Source organism: Antechinus flavipes, chromosome 6 (genome assembly GCF_016432865.1).
Source record: "Antechinus flavipes isolate AdamAnt ecotype Samford, QLD, Australia chromosome 6, AdamAnt_v2, whole genome shotgun sequence".
NCBI classification, from domain to species: domain Eukaryota; kingdom Metazoa; phylum Chordata; class Mammalia; order Dasyuromorphia; family Dasyuridae; genus Antechinus; species Antechinus flavipes.
The window spans coordinates 221,685,002-221,704,826 of record NC_067403.1 but is presented as its reverse complement, the minus strand read 5'-3'; the positions used below and the strand labels follow the sequence as shown (position 1 = coordinate 221,704,826).

Sequence of the window (19,825 nt, the reverse complement as noted above, 5' to 3'; positions counted from 1 at the left end):
AGCTTTTAATTCATCCCCCATTTGCCTGGGAGAGCCTTAGCAAATGATTTCTCAGGCCTTATATTCTGTGGCATAGATTTTTGGGGCAAATAGATGAAACCTGTAGACTCCTTCTCAGAATGTTCTTTGAATAAAATGCATAGGATTAAAAAGAAACCATTACAAAAACATTATTTAAAAAAGGCCCTAGACTCTAGGCTAAGAATGTCTGACCTAGATGATCTTTGGAATCCCTTCTAACTCCAGGATTCTGGGATTTTAGGGTGTCTTTTATAGGGAGGTCATTTGGCATAGTAGATAGGGTGCCGGGGGTAGCAACAGGAAGACCCAGGGCTCAAATCTGCCTCCATCTCTTGCCAGCTGTGTGATCAAGGGGAATCTTTCTGAGCTCCAGAAACACTCTGCATGGGGATGGGGGAGACATTCTAGAATGATACATCCATTTTCAACAAAGACAGCTCCCAGGTAACAATCCAAAGAAATAAAACCAGTGATTTTGCTACTAATAGCTTTTTGACTTTGGGAAAATATCCTATTCTGGGTCTCAGTTTACTATAATGCAAAATTAGGAGTTCGAATTAGATGATATTCAAGGCTCCTCCCCACTCTAAAATTCTTTGGCATTTTTTTCTGAGAAATGTTCATTTTTGGTCTGGAAACACAGGAAGAAAAATGCTTAAGACTGAATCCTCTAACTAGAGGTTGGTTGGCAGCATTAGCTTCTCCAGGGAGGGGTGGCTATAGTGGTATCCCCTGGGCCAACTTGATTTTGCTGATCACTCATACTTTCTGCATTTACTTTTATTTATAATTATTATTAAGGACAAAATAGCTAACATTTAAATAGTGCTTTGAGGATTGCAAAATGATTTTCATATGTTACCTCATTAATAATAGCTGCCCGGTAGCACAGTTATGATCCCAGTTTTTACAGATTAAGAAGTTGAGGTTAAATGACTTGTTAAGGGTCACGTAGCTAATGAGTGTCTAAAATGAGCTTAGAATTCAGGTCTTCCTGATTGTAAAGTCCAGCACTCTATTCAGAAGCTGAGATTTTATAGCTGATTCCTTTCATTGATTTTTATTTTCTGAAATTCTCTGAACCTCAATTTTCTTATCTATATTATGGGGCTAAAAGTATAAGAATGCCTTCTTTCATAGAGTGGTTATAAGAAAATTGCTTTGAGGAAATACTTCACAGATATTAAATTTATGAAGTCAGATTTGAACTTGGGAAGATGAGATTTCCTGTATATATTATGTATTATATGTATTATAAGTTTGTGTGTATATGTGCAAGTATGTGCCTCAGCACACAGACACTTGGGCCTGTGTGTTTTACCCATGTATCTGGTAAATTAAAATCCAAATTTTATTCTCTGACTTTTTCTTTTAAATCCTTTCCATAAAGGACAATTACCAATACCTTTTTGTTGATAGAGGAAAACTATAGAACAGGTTGAAAGAGTAGAGTGGGCTTCCTTATCATTTATTAAAAGCCCTTTTATCTCACTAAAATTCATATTCTAGTGATATCAAGATAAACCTAACTTTGAAGTGGAAAATTCACAAATTCACACAGAATTTGAAGCTTGGAGGAGGTCTCATCTCCATGGAATTAACCTGCTATTGGAGGAGGGGGCCAAGCAGTCACACCTGCTCTGTGAGGGAGTAGCAATAGGGATAGTGGAGGAGGATAATTTAATTGTCCACACCTGACCTTTAACATGTCCTTCCATCTCCCTCCGCCCAGGTCCTAGATGGAAAATCCCCATCAGTCTCCCCTGAAAATTGCTTCTCTGAGTCCCTGTCCAACCAGCTTGCTGCAGAGTGAGATCCACCCCAAGCCGGATCTCAGAGCCTTAGTCTTTGTGTCCTAGAGACACCTGGGCAGCATGGGCAGAAGGTGGAAAAGGCTGACTTCAACCAGTCCTTGTATTCTTTTGGTCTAGTGGACAATGGGAACAAAGAAAGTGACTGGAATTAGATAGAAGGCAGTGGGTAGCTGGAAGTTCCACGAAGTGTGGATTTTTTTGAAAAAACATTAGTGGAGCTGTGTCTTAATATAGGTTTCAGCCTGAGTTGCTAACTGTTTAAGGAGAGTATCATTACTGCTTCCAAAGGGACCTACATCAGCTCAAGGCCAAGGTATTCCCCAATTCCTCTGGAGGACTGCAAGATAGACCAAAGAAGTAGCTAAAAGTAAGTCTACTTTTTTCTTTAAAGCTGCCCCCCAAAAGCTTCTCTTTTCTAGGAGAGAAGCCCATAATCTCATATTGCTTATATTCCTCATCTGGAACTTTAGGCAGTTTCTATCTCTATGATTTTCATGGTAGAACTTTTCCCCTTTCAGAAGAGAAAAGGTAGTTATTTAGGAAGCTGTAAGTCACACATGTCAGCAGATGGTTATTGTTGTTCAGCTGTTTTTTAGTTGTGATCCTATTTGGAGTTTTTTAGTTGTGATCCTATTTGGAGTTTTCTAGGCAGAGATACTGGAGTGGCTTGTCGATTCCTTGTCCAATTTGTTTTATAAATGAGGAACTGAGGCAAACAGGGTCCCACAGATATTAAATGTATGAAGATTTGAACTTGGGAAGATGAGACTTCCTGACTTCAGGTCCTGCATTTTATCTACTGAACTACTGAAATAAGCTGCAAAAAAGAGTGTATGGCCCTTCTTGGTGATGAAAATGACAGAGCTACCTTCATCCACTAAGACTTTTTTGATACTAACGTCTTTCTCTTCTTTCTTTTCTGCCTCCTTCCCTACTTTTTAAACTTGCCTGTTTAAATTGTGGAGAAACTGGCCAAGAGAAACACCCTTATTCGGCTTCTTACTCCATCCTGGCTGAGAAAATGATCTTCGGGGCTCCTACTATCTGGAAAAGTTTTAGACCCTTAATAATGAACAGAGGGGGTCTGGCTAAATGTGTCAGTAATTGTTTCTATCCCAGATAACTTTCTTTATTGTGTATACATTTTGTATCCGACTAGTATTCATTGTTTCTCCTGAAAGAAATTTAAGCTTCTTGAGGGTAGGGGCTATTCATGTTGGTCCTTGTGTTTTTATGTACTTAATGGTTTTTTGGTTTATTGCTTATTCCAGGGCCCACACTTCTCTTAGAGAAATCTCATTACATTAAAGCTCTAGGACTTCAGCAATTCCTTTGAAATGTTCAAAGGATGGCACCAGGTGGGATATTCTTTCCATCAATATATAATGACTCAGCTTGCTTGGCTGCCTTCCAGTGACCTCAAAAATCTACCTTCTTCTGCAGATTTTCCTGGTTCCCTTTCCACTCCCCAGGTGCCTTCCTTCTGAGATTTCTTTCCATTTATTCTACCCATATCTTATATTCATAGTGATGTGTATGTTATCTGTTTTATATTATCATGAGTTTCAGGATCAATGTCTTTGCCTTTCTTTATATCCCCAGTTCTATAAGAAAAGTGTGTGTTTATTAAATATTTGTGGAATCTGAGTTGAATTTCAGAAATCCTTTGGTTCAGAGGTGTCAAATATAACAATGGATATAGTAAGCATATCAACATGTAATTGGAAAATATTTTTTAAAAATAAGTAAAAATAAAATAGATGTAAAGAAGATTTGCAGCGATAATATTAAAATGTTTTTCTAATTCAGTGTATGGATCACAAAGAAGTTTGTATGTGATTTAGTGGTTTCTTTTATTTTTTGGAGTACATTTTTAATTTTTCTAAATACATGTAAAGATAGTTTTCACCATTCACTTTTGCAAAACCTTGTATTCCAAATTTTTCTCCTTCTCTCCCCTCCTCCCCCTTCCCTAAGACAGCAAGCAATCTGATATAGGTTAAACATGGGCAATTCTTTCTAAACATATTTCCATATTTGTCATGCTGTGCAAAAAAAATCAGAAAAAAGAAAAAAAAAACATAAGGGAAAAAAAACAAGCAAATAACAATAACACAGATGAAAATACTATGCTTTGATCCACATTCATTCTTCCTAGTTCTCTGTGTGGATGCAGATGATAACTTTCCATCACAAATTTATTGTCTTGAATCACCTCACTGTTGAAAAGAGTCAAATTGGTCACAGTTGATCATCACATAATCTTGTTTTTGTATACAGTGTACTCTTGGTTCTGTTCACTTCACTTGGCATTAATTCCTATAAATCTTTCTAAGCTTTTCTGAAATCATCCTGCTGATCATTTCTCATAGAACAATAATATTCTATTACATTCATATACTGTAATTTATTCGGCCATTCTCTAACTGACGGGCATCTACTCAATTTCTAGTTCCTTGAGTGGCCCCCATTTCTATTTGAATTTAATGCCACTGTTTTAGTTCCATTTATTTTTAAGCAGAAATGCTCAATGCAATATCCTCCATAACTCTAGTCTTCTGCTAGAAGATCCACAGTGATGGAAATCCATTACAAGATCATGTACTGGATAGAATACTGGACCTGAAGTTGGAAAGATCTGAGTTCAAAATCAGCCTCAGACATTTATTGTGACTCTGGGAATATCACTTAACCACTGTCTGCCTCAGTTTCCTGATTTATAAAATGAAATAGCATTCATTTCCTGGGTTTGTTGTGAGGATCAAATGAGATAAAAAATATTAACATAACTATAAATATCTGCTTACATAGTTTCTAGTACATAGTAGGTGCTATATAAATATGAATTATTTTTTGTTATTGTTTCCTCCCATTTTATTTTTGGATAGCACTGTTAGGAAGCTTTTTCTTTCATAATGCAGAGAACCGACTGCCTCCAAATTGTGTCTCTAATTCCACTGTCTTCCAGTTCAAGGAGAAGTCAATTCCTTAAGCACATGACAGTGGCATAGTGGATAAAATGCTGGGCTGAGGTCAAAAAGACTCAGTCATCTTCCTGGGTTCAGATCTGACCTCAGACACTTATTAGCTATGTGATCCTGAGCCACTTACTTTGTCTTGTTTGCCTCATTTTCGTCATCTGTAAAATGAGCTGGGGAAGGAAATGGAAAACCCCTCTTTTATTGTTGCTAAGAAGACTCTAATGCATTGTGAAATATGACTAAACAACAATCACATTTCTCCCAATCTTCAACTTATATATCTCCATTTCCCCCAAGAGATCCTGGTAAGGATCCAATCATTTCACCATTCTGTTTTTCTGGGAGCTTTCTATTTGCCCCTCCTGAAATGTGGAAGGCAGTATTTTAAGAACAGTATAACCAGTCCAGAGGACAAAAGGACTATTACTTGCTTTGTTCTGTACATAGTGTCTTTGTTTGCCTCTGGCTTAAAAGATATTAATTATCAGGGACATGGATGAATAGAAAAGAAGGTCATGGCTATCATGTAGTGAAATTAATGTATAGCTAAAAGACAACCTGTATGTTAAACAATGTTTAATTTCTGCAAAATATTGAGAAATTTCCAGTCTTCTCTGTTAGATCTTCTCTAGATGATTTGTGGATAAATACTTATAGGAATTGTATACAGAATGGCTTGGAGGCTGCCCTGAAAGAAGTCTTGCCTACATTAATAAAGTCATCAGTTCATCCCTAGTTTATTATTCCATTAAATGATGACTTAATAGGTGGTATGGGAGATGGAAAGCTAAGCTTGATATCAGGAGGATTGGATTTCAAACACTTTTTAGACAATACTAGATTGTGATCATAAGCAAATCACGAATACTTTTTGAATCTTAGCTTCTTGATGATGAGATTGAAACATTTATATATAGAATCTATTATGGGCCAGGCACTGTGATCAGTGCTTTACAATTATCTCATTTAATCCTTACAACAACACTTGGAGGTAGATACTGTTATAACTCATTTTACAGATGAGTAAACTGAGACAAACAGACCCTGGATGATTTACTCAAGGCGACCCAGCTAGTAAATGTCTGAGGGGATATTTGAACTCAGGTTTTCTTGATTCCATGTCCAATGCTCTGTTTACTGTGTCACCTACTTATTTATAAAATGAGAAAGTTTAAATAGATGCTGAGGCCCAATTATCTTTTGATTTATGATTATCCGATTGAATCATTATTCTAGCTTGAACAGATCTTATTGGAGTCTACTTTTCTCAGAATTTTATCCACATGATCTCTTTTCACTTTTAGGGAGTGTAAACCTATCTACAACTTCTCATCCTGTGGGACATGTTTGTGTTTCTCTGTTGGCTACATCTGAAAATGTTTTATTTTGTATCTCTAGCCCATTAGTTTTCTGTCAAGAGTTAAAAGGCATTCTTCCACCATCTCAAATCGTGACTGACTACTATTCTAATCCATCTCTTTTTTCATTTTTTTTTCAGCATATGACTTCTAAGGTTCCTTCTAGTTCCAAGTAGATCCTGTGATTATATAACTATCCCTCTCATTATAAAGTTTAGCTGAGGTTACACAAGTATCTTAGTTCTGCCCTCTGCTTATATGCCTGCTTTTGTAAAATACATTTTCATATGATCATATAGATGAGTCCAAATCAGTCATTTTACAGATGTGCAAACTGAGGCTCAGAAATATTAGTTTGCCCACAGCCAAGTGATGGAATCAATTGAGAATATTTCAATTCAATTGGGGTTAAGGTTAATTACAGTGTCCAGCTTTTTTTTTTTTTTTTTTTTGTATTTACATTCATTCTGTATTTTCCTTTAATTTTTCCCATTCAATCAATAAATATTTCTTTAGTGACTAATATATTAAAATATTTTTGGAGTGATAGGAATAAAGTGATAAAAATAGCAAGCCTTTATTTACAGTCTGCTGAGGATATATGCCATGTTTGCAGATCTTAGAACCTTAATTTTTTTTTGGCCTTGTAATCTCTAAATCTTTTTAAAAATTGAGGACCTTCCTCCTAAAGAACTTTTATTTATGTGGGTTATATTTATCAATACCTATAATATTAGAAATTAAAACTGGTACATTTAAAATATCTATCAATATATTTAAAATAAATTCATTACATTAATAAAACAACTTTAATAAAATATAAATTTTAAACAAATGTTAATATAAAATTTTAATAACTATTTTCCAAAGTAAAAAGCAGTCAGTGAGAAGTGGCATTATTTTACAATTTTTGCAAGTTCTTTTTTAATATTTGACTTAATAAAAGATGCTGGATTTTCCTCTCTGATTCTGCATTCTATTTATTGTAATATGTTGTTTTGGTTGAAGTATGTGAAGAAAATCTGGGTTCACAGAGATATGTAATTAGAAATTTGAGGAGATTTAAATAGAAACTTATTATTGTTATTATGAAAATAGTTCCCAGCTCCCTTGAAATGGTCTTGGAGTCCCCAAGAGTACTCTGACCAAACTTTGTGAACTACTCATTTAAGCTCAATCCTCTCTTTAACAGATGAAGAACCTAAGATCCAGAGAAATTAAATGACTTATCCAATATCATACAATGAGTAATGAACAGAGCCAGGTCTATTTACCCCCCCAAAATTCTGTCCTTCGGATTCAGGCTCACACTGCCTCTAATTTTCTCTCTCCTATTATATCATCAACAAATTTATTCAATTCTTTGTCGCTAGCTCTGATCTGCCTTTTGTCCTATTTACAACTTGTCATTTAGTAGGACCTGTTTATGTTTCTCTGTCAATCTTGGAAAGAGTATATAAGTAGACGAGAGAAACAAAATTCAAATATTAACGACATCTATAAATATCTTATTTCTCATCTCTAGTCCATTTGTTTCAATCAACACAAACATTAAATGCTACTATGTGTCAGGTATTAGCAATACATATACACAAAAGTAAGATAGTCCTTACCCTCAGAAAGTTTGGTTTCTGCTGTCACTGGCTCTTTGCAGCCTGCTCCTCATCCCCTTTCCTACTTTTTCCTTGGAAACCCCTACTTGGCCAAACTTAAGGTACTATGAGGGAAGAACACTTCGATACTGAAGATACTTTGAGGGAAGAACAGTATCATAGAAGCCTTGAGGAGGTTGCAGCTTGAACTGATCTTTGAAGAGAGATAGGAAGATGGAGCCCATGGATACTGAAAATGGAATGAGTTTGAGAGTTTGGGAACAGAGTGTAGTATGGGTGGAACATAGGAAGTATAAAGAACACCTATAGGAAAGGAAGATTAGAAAGAAAAGTTTATTATACTGAAGGAGGTGTTTCAAAGCTAGGATAAGCTTATATTTCATCTGAGCATTGTTCTATACTTCCATCTTTATCTTTTTCTGTTCTCCCATTTGATAATTGTTTTTACCTCAATTTTGGGGGGATATGCTGTGATTTTCATCCTTTCTAGGGGTACAGAGATACCATTTTCTTCTGGGTATAGTGATGTATTTTTTATCTTTATTACTATAGCTATTGCCCTAAGAGTCAAAGGTTCAAGAAACTACTATGCTTTATAATAAAGGAAGAGATGATTATGACTTAAATAGTTGTTATAAGTGTCTATACACTTATAGTATAATGGTTCTTATAATCCCAGAGAATATTAGGGCTGGCAGGAACTTTGTTGTTGTTCAGTTGTGTCCAATACTTCGTGATTCCATAAGCTACATGAATGAGTTTTTGTATTTTTTTTCAAAGATACTAGAATAGTTTACTATTTCCTTTTCCATTGTGTTCCCATTTCATAGATGAGAACCTGAAACAAATAAGGGTTAAATGACTTGCCCAGGGCCACATAGCTAAATAAGTGTTTGAGTCTGGGTTTGAACTCAGATCTTTCTGAGTTCAGGCTAGGCATTCAATCTACTGTACCACCTACTCTGTGCCAATTACTGTGTCACCTAGCTAAGCAATTTAAAAATCATTTAATTCAAACTTCATTTTGTAGATGAAGAAACTGGCTGAGCCACAGTATTATATTTGAGATGATATGAGCCCAGGACTTGTGTTCAGGTATCTATCTCCTTAATGGGCTTGATGTCATATTAAGAATGATAACAAAGCAAACATTTGTGGCAGTGGGAACAAATCAGTCTCTCCCCAGGGGATGACTTCCAGGGAATGGGTATTCACACTGGTGAGAGATGGTAACAATCTATCTTGTTTTCTAAATGTTCTGGAAAGCAATCCTAGTCCATTTGAATAAACTATAAGAATTGTTCTCAAGGGATCGTGGGAAATCAATTTGAGGACTCCTCTTGAAACCCTCTATCAAGTAGGATTTGTTGAAATGAATGGGAGATACACTGCCTAAATCCTGGAAGAGACAAGGAAAATAGTAGTGGGTTGTCATGAGCTTACATGATGTTGGAGATAAATTTGATTATAGGGTATATGGAGAGAATATTTCTCTTTATGCCCCAACACACAATTTGTGTGAGGTATGGAACCAACAACAAAAGAAGACTTTAAAATGACTGTAAAAATGAATGGAGAATCTTATCTTTATTCTTATATGTACCAGTTGTTAAGACAATTGGTCCCTTGATGAAGGTCATGAGGATCACCTACTAGTACCTGAGGAGATAGGGTAGAACAGTAGGGGATATTTAATTGGACTGGTAAACAAAGGACAATCTGAGAGCTGAGCATATTTGCAATGAAGCTGTGAAAGACTACACTAGAGAGTTAGCAATGGGGAGTACACACCAGTGGTATGTACTGAGATGGAAGGAAATTGAGGCAGTCAGATACAACCCTTGTAGTGGAGACAAAAGGATTGTAGAGGGAAAGCAATTATGTGGAGGAACTTTTGCTGACTACTTGAAAGCCTGAACTAAAACAATATTATAAGCCATGGAGAACGTACAGATTTCTAGTTGTTGACATGTGTGTGTAGAAATCCTATCACCATTTGTTATGGTCCTGTGATATGAGTTCTGTTTTCATTCATTGTTAATAAAAATTGTTCATGTTTTGAGCATTGTGAGCCAACATGCATTTAAGGGGAACTTATGATTGCCCATATGGGGAGGGCACAATATTAGACACTGACTTTCACAGTTCAATGATCCAGAGAAATATAATCAGATCTTTCAGGTTAGAAAAAAACCTTCTGGCTCAAGGTCAGTATAATTATTAAGTACCTATTGTAATCAGAGTGCTGTGCTAAGTTCTGTAGAGGAGATGCAAAGTTTAGATAAGACTGTCCTTTCAAAGTTTGATAAGAGGATAAGACAGGTGCACTACACAGGTGGCATGATATCATGTGATAAATGTGTTATATGACAAAGGCCTTTTTAAAATCTAAGATAGCATGGTAGATACAGCACTGGCCCTGAAGTCAGGAGAACCCGAGTTCAAATCCAACCTCAGACACTTAATACTTCCTAACTGTGTGATCTTGGGCAAGTCACTTAAACCCAATTGCCTCAGGGGAAAAAAATCTAAGGGGGAAGTCATTACTGATCAGAGAAGGCTTCATGAAGAAGATGACACTGAGATGGGTCTTAAGGAAATAATAATATTTCAACAAGCAAAGAAAGGAAGGTAGGGAATTCTAGATTTAAATATGGGCAAATGAGAATAACGTATATTTAAGGTGGGGAAGTACAGAGAGCTGTCCAATTTGACTGAGAGGTTATCTAGGTCCTGAAATGCCAGACAAAGAAGCTTGAGTATTATTCATTAAATAATAGGATACATGAAGATTCTGAACAGAGAAATGACATGACCCCATTCTTCACATAAAAATAAAAATAAAAAGATTATTTAGGCTGTAGAATGAACAGTGCAGCAACCAGAAATCCTGAAAAGTTGATTCCAATCAAATTGGGCAAGGGGTAATGAGGCCTTATAGTGTGGTGGTTGACAGTGGGAATATAGAAAGTAAAAAAAAAAATTGAGAGGTAGAACTGATATATCCTGGTTACCACCTGAAATATTCTGGAAACAGAACACTCAAATAGACTAACAGGTTTTGTATATGAGAAGAAGCTGGGCAAAGAGAAGTACCACAAAGAAATGGTTAAATCAGAAGGAGAGTTAAGGGAAAGGGAAAGAGCTTGGTTTGGGGCAGATGTAGGTGATGGTGTACCAACCAAATAATAGTTCTTTGGAGGGAGCACAAGAAGTTTGATTATTTTTCTAAACCAACGCTCATGCGTTTATTTCCAATGCAAACCACTAGGTGGAAGTACTGCCTAAAGAATTTACTTACTTAGGCAGGCAAGCGCTCAGCTTTTTCTGAGCCTTTCTACTATGGGAAAAACTTAGTTCCTTTGTGGGGAGTGGCTTGGAGAGTGGAGTAGGGAAAACTGAGGAGCATCATATTGGCTTTATGACTGAGTGGACAATAAAAACTCACTTTTCCTCTCTCTTGACTGTTTCTGGTCCTCTGAGCAATCTGCAGATTTTTTTTTTTTTGATTCTATATTCCATCAGTGAAAAAATTTTGATAATGTACCTCATTCTATACATATACATATAGATATATATACATATATACATATATGATATATATGTATGTATTTTCATCCTATACTATAATGCTGATTTATTATACAGCTATACATAAATAGAAATTCAAAAGAGATCCAGATAAAATAATATTTTGAAAATCTTTTATTTAATATATAACTTTTTCTGCTCACTAAATTAATAGTAAAATCATTGTTTATATTATTATAATTCATAGTAATATTTTGAATGATATTCATTGAAATATAATTCATTATTTTTTCTACAGTATTATTTAAAAATAAATGTTTTTAGTACTTTGTGATGCCAAAATTAAGTTCAGTTTATTTTGATACTTGGGTTTAATTGTGGAGTATCTTTTTTTTTTTTTTTTTTTTTACTATTATAAAGTTGCATTGATTTAAAAGGAAGAAGTATATTGTTGACTGGGCTAGCTATATCTTGATATTCATTTATCGATCTCATCTATCAATTATACCAAGATTTTTACAGAAATTTGGCTTGTAAATTTCTATCTTTCCTTAGGATAGTCAGTTGTTCTTGTAATCTATTGTAAAATACTGTATTTTATATATATTTTTAAAACAACTGGTTCAAAATCCAATATAAATCTTGATTTGGGAAATTTTCAAATGGGTGAGAAATCCCTCCTTCTATATTTGTAAAGTGTGCATACATAAAGGAAAGTTTTTTTTTTTTTCAAGAGATGACATCCATGATTTTTCACTAACCCAGGAATGATGATCAGTGTCATCAAATATTTCAGGGAGGGCAAGAAGAATGAAATCTGAGGAAGGACCACCAGATTTGACAATTAGGAAGTCATTGTAGCTTTAAAGAGAAAGGTTTCAGTTGATTGAAAGATCAAGGACAGTGAATTGTTTGAGAAACCGGAAATTTGGAAGGATGATGGGATACTTGATAGAAATGGAAGTTTGGAAGAAGGGCGAGAAAAATAATATAATGATTGTAAGGTATCCACGTCTGCTCATTCTGTGTATTGAATTCTATGTGAAGGAGAACAAAGGCTGGGTTTGTGGCTCTTATTCAAGACAGATTGGGAATATAGTCTGAGGTCCCTGAAACCTTAATGATGTGGTCTGGGCACGGATGGGTGTGTATGAATGGGGGCAAGGTTTCCTTTGCAGTTTCTATTATGGGTGCTCTGTTACAGCTAACTGCCTTGAGGGCACAATGTCTCAGAACAGAAGGAGAGAGGCTGAAAGCATGGCCAACCACAGGAGGCCAGCTATGAGAAGGGAAAAAAAATGGTGTAGTATTTCTTGTTAATGGGGAAAAGGGGTGGTATAGAGACAAGTCCCTTGATTATCTGGGAATCGAGAAGAATACAGATTTGACCTCTCTTCCCATTTTTGGGTTTGGTAACATCTTGGATTAACGCAAGGGCCCACGATGGGAAAGGAATCCACTTCTGAGACTGCTGCCCTAGTGTTCACATTGGCAATGGGCCACAATTGAGGACTTTTCTCTTTTTGGCATTTTAGTATATACCTTGTTGCTTTTATGGGATATTCCATGAATTTTGTGCACTATTTATTCCTAAGAAGAGTTCTTTGTCCTTTGAAGGGAAATTTGGGAAATGTAGAGAATCTTGTTTCTTGCAGGCCTCCTCATGGAATACTGAGGCTTTTAATCCAGGAGACTCAGTTAGCTCTAGGGATAAGCAACTGATATTTTTGGCAATGAAGTTGGCTTTTCTGACTGCTATCAATTACCCATAGCAGAAGCTTAGCCTTTGGGGGCCAGACTTTATTTTCCTTGCAAGTAACACCAGGAGTAGCTGGGTATTTATGCTGCATATAAAATAGCATTAATTTAAACATATATAGTCTGACTTAGTGAGCTATAAATATTCACCATGCCTTTCTAACTTAATGGTGATTTTTTAATTTTTATTTTATCATGGAGACTTGTAGCAGAACAAAAATACTCTTACAAGACTCACAGGATTGGCTAAGGAGTGGCAGTGGATCAGTGCTGGACTTGTGCTGACTTGGGAGTCAGAAGTGAATCAACAAGTATTTATTAACCATCAAGTAGGTACCAACCATTGTGTTAACCACTGGGCATACAAGTCAGTCAATCAACAAACATTATTAACACCTACACCATGTCAGAGACTGTGCTAGATGATGAGCTACTGAAATGAAACAGTCCTTGCCCTCAGGGAACTTATATTCTACCAGGGAGACAACATCTACATAAATAACTACAAAGTAATTGGAGGGAGAGACATTAGCATCTGGAAAGATAGCAAAGGACCCAGATCTGGATTTGGATCCTGCCTCAGTGTAGACAAGTGACTTCATATTTCTGAGCCTTATCTATGAAATAAAGAAAATACCCAGAAGATCTGCCTTTGAGGCAGTTTAGTATAATAGACAGAGAAATAGAGAAATCTAGATGCAATTCCTGATGTACTCCAGGCAATTAAAGGGAAAGAAAAGAAGCATTTCTTAAGCACCTACTAGGTGCCAGGTGCTATTCTGAACATTTTACAAATATTTGCTCATCTGATCTTTAACCTCTGAGTGTTCCTAACAACTCTCTCAAGAATGCCTGGCCCATAGTAACCATTTAATAAATGTTTTGATCTAATCTCAAGATTATAAATTAGAAAGGAATTACTAATTTGAATCGGTGTAATGACTTTCCTACTGGGAGTTTACCAAGTGGATATATTAACTGGTGATGATAATAGTGTTCAAGGAAGAGTGGGGTCCCCAGCTTCCAGGGTTGTTGTAAAGCACAAATCAGATAAAATATGTTACAGAGATTTACAGTCCTTGAGAGTCATAGAATTGTCAGCTTTTTCATTGTCAAAATCTAAGGAATGGCCTGAATTTAAGAAATTATTTTTTTCTTTATGGTATTGAGGTGATTCTGGTCTATCAGTCTGTCAATGGAGTTCAGGTTCTAAGAGGCTCAACTAAGCTTTAAAAATGAGGAAATGATTGGATGTGTCTTAAATAAATTTGATAAAGGTAAACTGAAGTACATCTTAGCAAATTTAGTTTATTAACAGTTATACATATAGTGGTTAATAAAGTGAGTCAGATTCAATAAAGCCATCAACCCCCAATGAGGAGAGGGACTCTCTTTATTGATGCACAAGAAAGAAGGGGGAGTCAGTAATCAAGGAACATAATTGGCTATTCTAAGAAAAATGAACTGGCATTGAGGTGAACCTAATATTGCCCTCTCTGGCATTATTTTATGGACTCCATCTGTATTTTATAATTATTGCTGTGGTGATCAAAATTACCAGATGTGTTTTCTCCTTGAAAGAGATAAAATCCCCCCAATTTCACAAGGACTGACAAGGACAGATGACATATCTTTTGCAGCTGGCAACTTGTGGGGCTTGAAAATTTTAACCAAGAGCTACTGGTATAGCTGTATACCAGTTTCTTTTAATTATTATTATTTTTTATATTTCATCATGGAGACTTGTAGGAGAACAAATTTTTTTTAATTATACTTTTGAACTAATTCAAAAGGAAAGCAAAATTTCTGAGTTCAGCTCAAGGACACGGCAACGTATCTTTATATAAATGCTGACCTAATTACAAAATTAATACAGTATAAAATAAATACTAGAATTGGTACAATAGAAATCAATATAGTAGATATTTGAGGCAATTTAAATTTTATCTCTTCAGATGTTGTAGATGTTTTCTTCTTGTTAAGTGCAGAGAGACTTAACAAAGAATTACCACCAGGAGAATGCATTTAAAATTTATTTATTTTTTTTTTTTGCTGAGGCAATTGGGGTTAAGTGACTTTCCAGGGATCACACCAGCTAGGAAGTATTAAGTATCTGATTTGATTTGAACTCAAGTCCTCCTAACTTCTGGGCTGTTAAATTTATTTTTTAAAATGTAAAGTTGCTACTATTTATGAAGATGGTCTACTTTGGACAGGATGGGTATGAAATATAGAGGGGGGGAGGAATGGGGAGGGAGACACAGACAGACATCACCATTCAGTCATTAGTACAGGGTCTGTCATATAGTGATCACTTAATAAATACTCACTGAATATTAAGTCTTACTATGTGCCCAGTTCTGTGTTCAACACTGGGGATATAAAAAGAGGCAAAAGACATCCCTGCTCTCAAGGAACACCAAATTTAGCAGAGAAGATAATGACTATTGGACTGATCACTTGGTGAAGACTTCTTTGTTCATGAAAACCCTCGAAACAAACAAACAAAAAAATCTAAATAGCTTAAATTCTATATAGTTGCATTTCCTTCTTCAGTGACATTGTCAGAGGATGTCAAGAATAACATAATTATTAGAGCTGGTAAATTTTAACTTGGCTACTGGTATTATATAGTGATTTAAGGTTTGCAAAGATATATGTATATACACATACACACATATGATGTGTATACATACATATTTAGACATACATATATATGTGTAGTATATCTAGTAATCATCTGGGGAAGAATTCAAATTCAGGTCTTATTTAGCTCAATTCCACTTTTTAATTAATTATACTCCAAGTGAAACATCATCAGTACCTTCGTTAGGGGAGAGATTTTATAAGTTGAGAGAAGGGAATAGATTTCAAAGATGTTCTTCATTGAAATTGCCATTCTTCAGAACAAGAAGGAAGATGTTTTTGAGAGTAGCTTTCACTGTTGGTTAACAAGCCACAGAAAAGAAACCACCTTTCTGATATTTGAAGAGTCAGGTGGGAAACTATACTGGAGAATGCTGTTCAAGATCAGTGATCATGACTACTGATTATGAGGCTCAAAAATGTTTTTCTTTTGGTTGAGTTTTCTGATCTTTGTGACTTCAGGCAGGATTTCCCAGACTAAGTTGTTGGCCACTTTTGACATTTGATGACTTTTGTCCTGTCTAGATATCAAGCTCATCCTCAAAGGACAGATTTTCTTCTGCTTAGGATATTCCAAAGGCTTGTCTTGGACTTGAAGGCAAATTCTGAAGAGAATCCTCATAGAAAGTCTATGACAAAGGAATGACAGCAACACTGATCTGCTACACGTACAGTCTTCCAAAGACTTATTCTACTTGATAGGATTCTACACTGTCCCCATGGATTCTTTCTTCCATTGTTCTTGACTATTCTTCATTTAGCTTGTATCTTTCTGATGAGTGGTTTAATTACTCCCACTAAATCAACCTATTTTCCCAATTTCTGATTTAAACAAATGAAAATAGGCTCAATTGGTTCAAAACTAGGATGCCCGAATAATCTATAACATGATAAGCTGGACCATGCCATATGGAAAAATGAATTCAGATGATTTTTGACTTCGTGCAATTGCAACAGAGGAATTCAAAACTCAGCAGGCTATGCTTTCTTAATGTCCCTAGTTTCCGGCAAGGGTCTCATACAATTCCTTTCTTTCTGGTGATCCAGAAATCTTGGTTCTAAAAACCAGCTCAAACAAATTGGTTCTCTGAGTCACAGCTGCCTTCCAAATGAATGGTGGATTTAGATATGATGGTAGTAAGTTTGAATGGAAGGAACATTGGTGGGTTTGTAGTATGTTTCTGATTCTTTCTTGTTGTGTGATTATTGGAATGTCATTTACCTTCCTTAGGCCCCAGTTTCTTCATTTGTAAAATGAAAATACAATAACATTTATGCTATTTGCTTTGTAGGATTGTTGAGAAGTTCAAGAGATAATGGATGTAACGTGTTTTGCCACCCTTAAAGCATTAAGTGAATTAAATGAAGCCATTAATTCATTTTGATTTTGCATACTTAGGTCATGCTAGTTAGGGCTGGAAGGGACAATATAGTATAAAGTGGCAGACTGTGTCTACACCCTCAGTGTTATATTATCACCTTTAGTCTCTTCATGTACTTTATGTTCCAACCTAAATGCCTACTTCCTGGTCCTGGCACATGAGCTTCTATTTCTCTTCTTTCTTCCTTTGCTGTGTTCCTCAAGTCTGGAATTCCCTTCTTCCTTAGATCGTTGCTTCTTGATATACTTGCTATACAGGGACCGGACTGTCCATGGGGTTTTCTTAGCAAGACACTGAAGTGGTTTGCCATTTCCTTCATTAAATTAAAGAACACAGGATCAATGACTTGCTCAGGTTCACATAGTGTCTCCAGATCCCACCCTCTACCCATTGAACCATATGCTGCTTCCAAGGCAGATTCTTGTTTTCATTTTTGTATCCCTCAGCTTCCTAGTGTTGAACACAGTAGGTGTTTGATTGATGCATATTAAATTGTGGATGAGTTGATTTGATGGACTCTAAGGTCATGATTTATGTTCTTCTGGCTAAATAATGGAAGCTCTGAGACTGAATAATTATTTCTGTTACTGGGACTCTGGGAAACTGGGCGTAAATTGGGAAATGGCCTGAAGAGTGTGTCTGAGGCAGTTTTGGACGAAGTTACACATCCCCCCGTTGTTACAGTAGATGGCAGAGTGTTTCCACTGAATGGTTTAAAGACATTTGAGTGTTAGCCACCCTCTGCAGGAGCTACTGCCCTTTGAAGCTGATCTGAATTTTACAAGCTATGGGAAGGAGCCCAGGTTTAATTGAGGGCAGCAGCTTCCCCTGGCTTCCGGAGGTCTGCCCTTTTTCACGTCCTCATGGTGACATCTGGCTGAGGGGGCTACTCCTTGGCCCTTGAGGAGGCAGGGAGAAGGGTGCGGTGTTGGGCTGACCGGAGAGAGTACCTTGCATTCTGGATGTCCGCCCATTTCTACACCTGGTGAAATATTTTGGACTCTACTGGTAACAGGAGGTGCCACCCACAGAAACTGTAAACCAGACTCAGAAGACGTGGATGCATGTTGAGCCCCAAGGCTTAAGAAGTGACTAAGTCATTCTCTGCCAGCCTGCCAGGATTTCTGTGGGGAGATTATATTTTTATTAAATTTGGAGCTCTCTAGTTTAATCTTTCTCTCCCATTTTATGTCCAGACAGTTACTTTCAAACTAATAGTTTTATAAACTACACAAAGCCCTATTCATGCTGGCCCCATTTACTCTGATGCAACATGAGAGAAGGTTTTTAGTTGGATGCATTGCGTGGGCAGTCATTGCTTTAAAAATATTTTAAAATGGTTATGTTCATTTAAGCAAACATTTATTAAGTACCTACTGTATACGAAGCACTATATTAAACTATTGGGGTGAGACCAATATGGGTAAATAAGTAAACTGAGTCTCAGAGAGCTTAATGGTCCTTGCCATCATGAATCTTATGGTATAACAGGAGGATTAGATATATATACAAAGAGAAAGTAATCTAAATCCATGAAAAAAACCTCATTGTGACATCTGACTGAAGGAGCTGTTCCTTTGCCATGTGGGAGGTAGAGAAGAGGGTGTGGTTCTGGGCTGACCGGAGAGAGTACCTTGCATTCTGGGTGTCTGCCCATTTCAACACCTGGTATAATATTCTGGATGCCACTGGCAACAGAAGGTGCCACCCATAGAAACTGAAAACCCAGAATCAGAAGACATGAATATATATATATATATATATAGCCCTGGACACGTTTGATGATTTAACTCCTAACTACAGAATTGAAATAAAGGAATCATCTGGGGATTTTGTCTCTCAGCCCATGAATTTAACTGCTGGTTGTTGTGTGATTTGGGTTCTGATTCACTTGGGAGTGCTTGGAACTCTGGGGCTAAACCTGTTTCTTTATTTCCTAGATGCTGGAAGAGCTGTGGTGGGAGGGAAGAGAGGAAGAGGAGGAGGGACTAGGAGAGCTTGCCCTGAATCCAAGCTAGTGTGATCCCTCAGCATTTTGACCCTTTCTCCAATCAGCTTGGGAGGAGTAAGAAGAAAATGTAAAGCAGAGAGCCTTCAGGAGTCATGGTGACATCTCTCTTAACTAATGTTAGAGAGGAGCCACAAGCAATGGAGAGAACTCCGCATCTGGAGAGAGACCTAAGTTTGAATTCTGTCTCTGTCATTGTGGGACCTAGGGCAATTGGTATCATTTTTTTTTTCTGGTCCTCAGTTTCCTTACTTGTAAAATGGGGGAGTTTGCTTAGATAGCATTTAAGATCTTTTCTCACTCTGAATATCTGATTTTATAAATTGAGAACTTTTTTTTTTTAAAGGGCAACTTAGAGTTCTTTTCTCACATTAGTCCTCACATCAGTCTCACATTTGGTTTACAAATAAGTAAACTGAGTCGTAGAGAGTGTAAATGATGTAGTTAAGATTGCATTTAGTATCAGATCTCGGTTCTCCCAAAGACTTCTGTTGGGAGAAGGCAGCAATACATTAAACAAAGGAATAGATAAGAGAGTTTGTATGTATAAGGATTCTCCTTGAGTAGAGTAGTATGTGACAAGAATCGAAAAATTGGTGGGTCTAAGTTTATGGCGGGCCTTGAAGGCCATAAAATTAAGATATTTAGCTTTTAGTTGGTAGGCAATAGAAGGATTTGGAGGAAATGGGGGTCACATGTGCATAACTGTGCAT

The 19,825-nt window shown here is 36.5% G+C and overlaps 1 long non-coding RNA gene across 1 annotated transcript in view; it reads left to right on the top strand.

Moving 5' to 3' along the window:
* The first annotated feature begins 1,885 nt into the window (after positions 1 to 1,885).
* The window catches only part of LOC127539845 (uncharacterized), a 105,709-nt gene continuing 87,769 nt past the window's right edge, over positions 1,886 to 19,825 (top strand). Inside the window, exon 1 of the long non-coding RNA XR_007948036.1 lies at positions 1,886 to 2,202. This is a non-coding gene — a long non-coding RNA (uncharacterized LOC127539845). The remainder of the gene's footprint in view (positions 2,203 to 19,825) is intronic.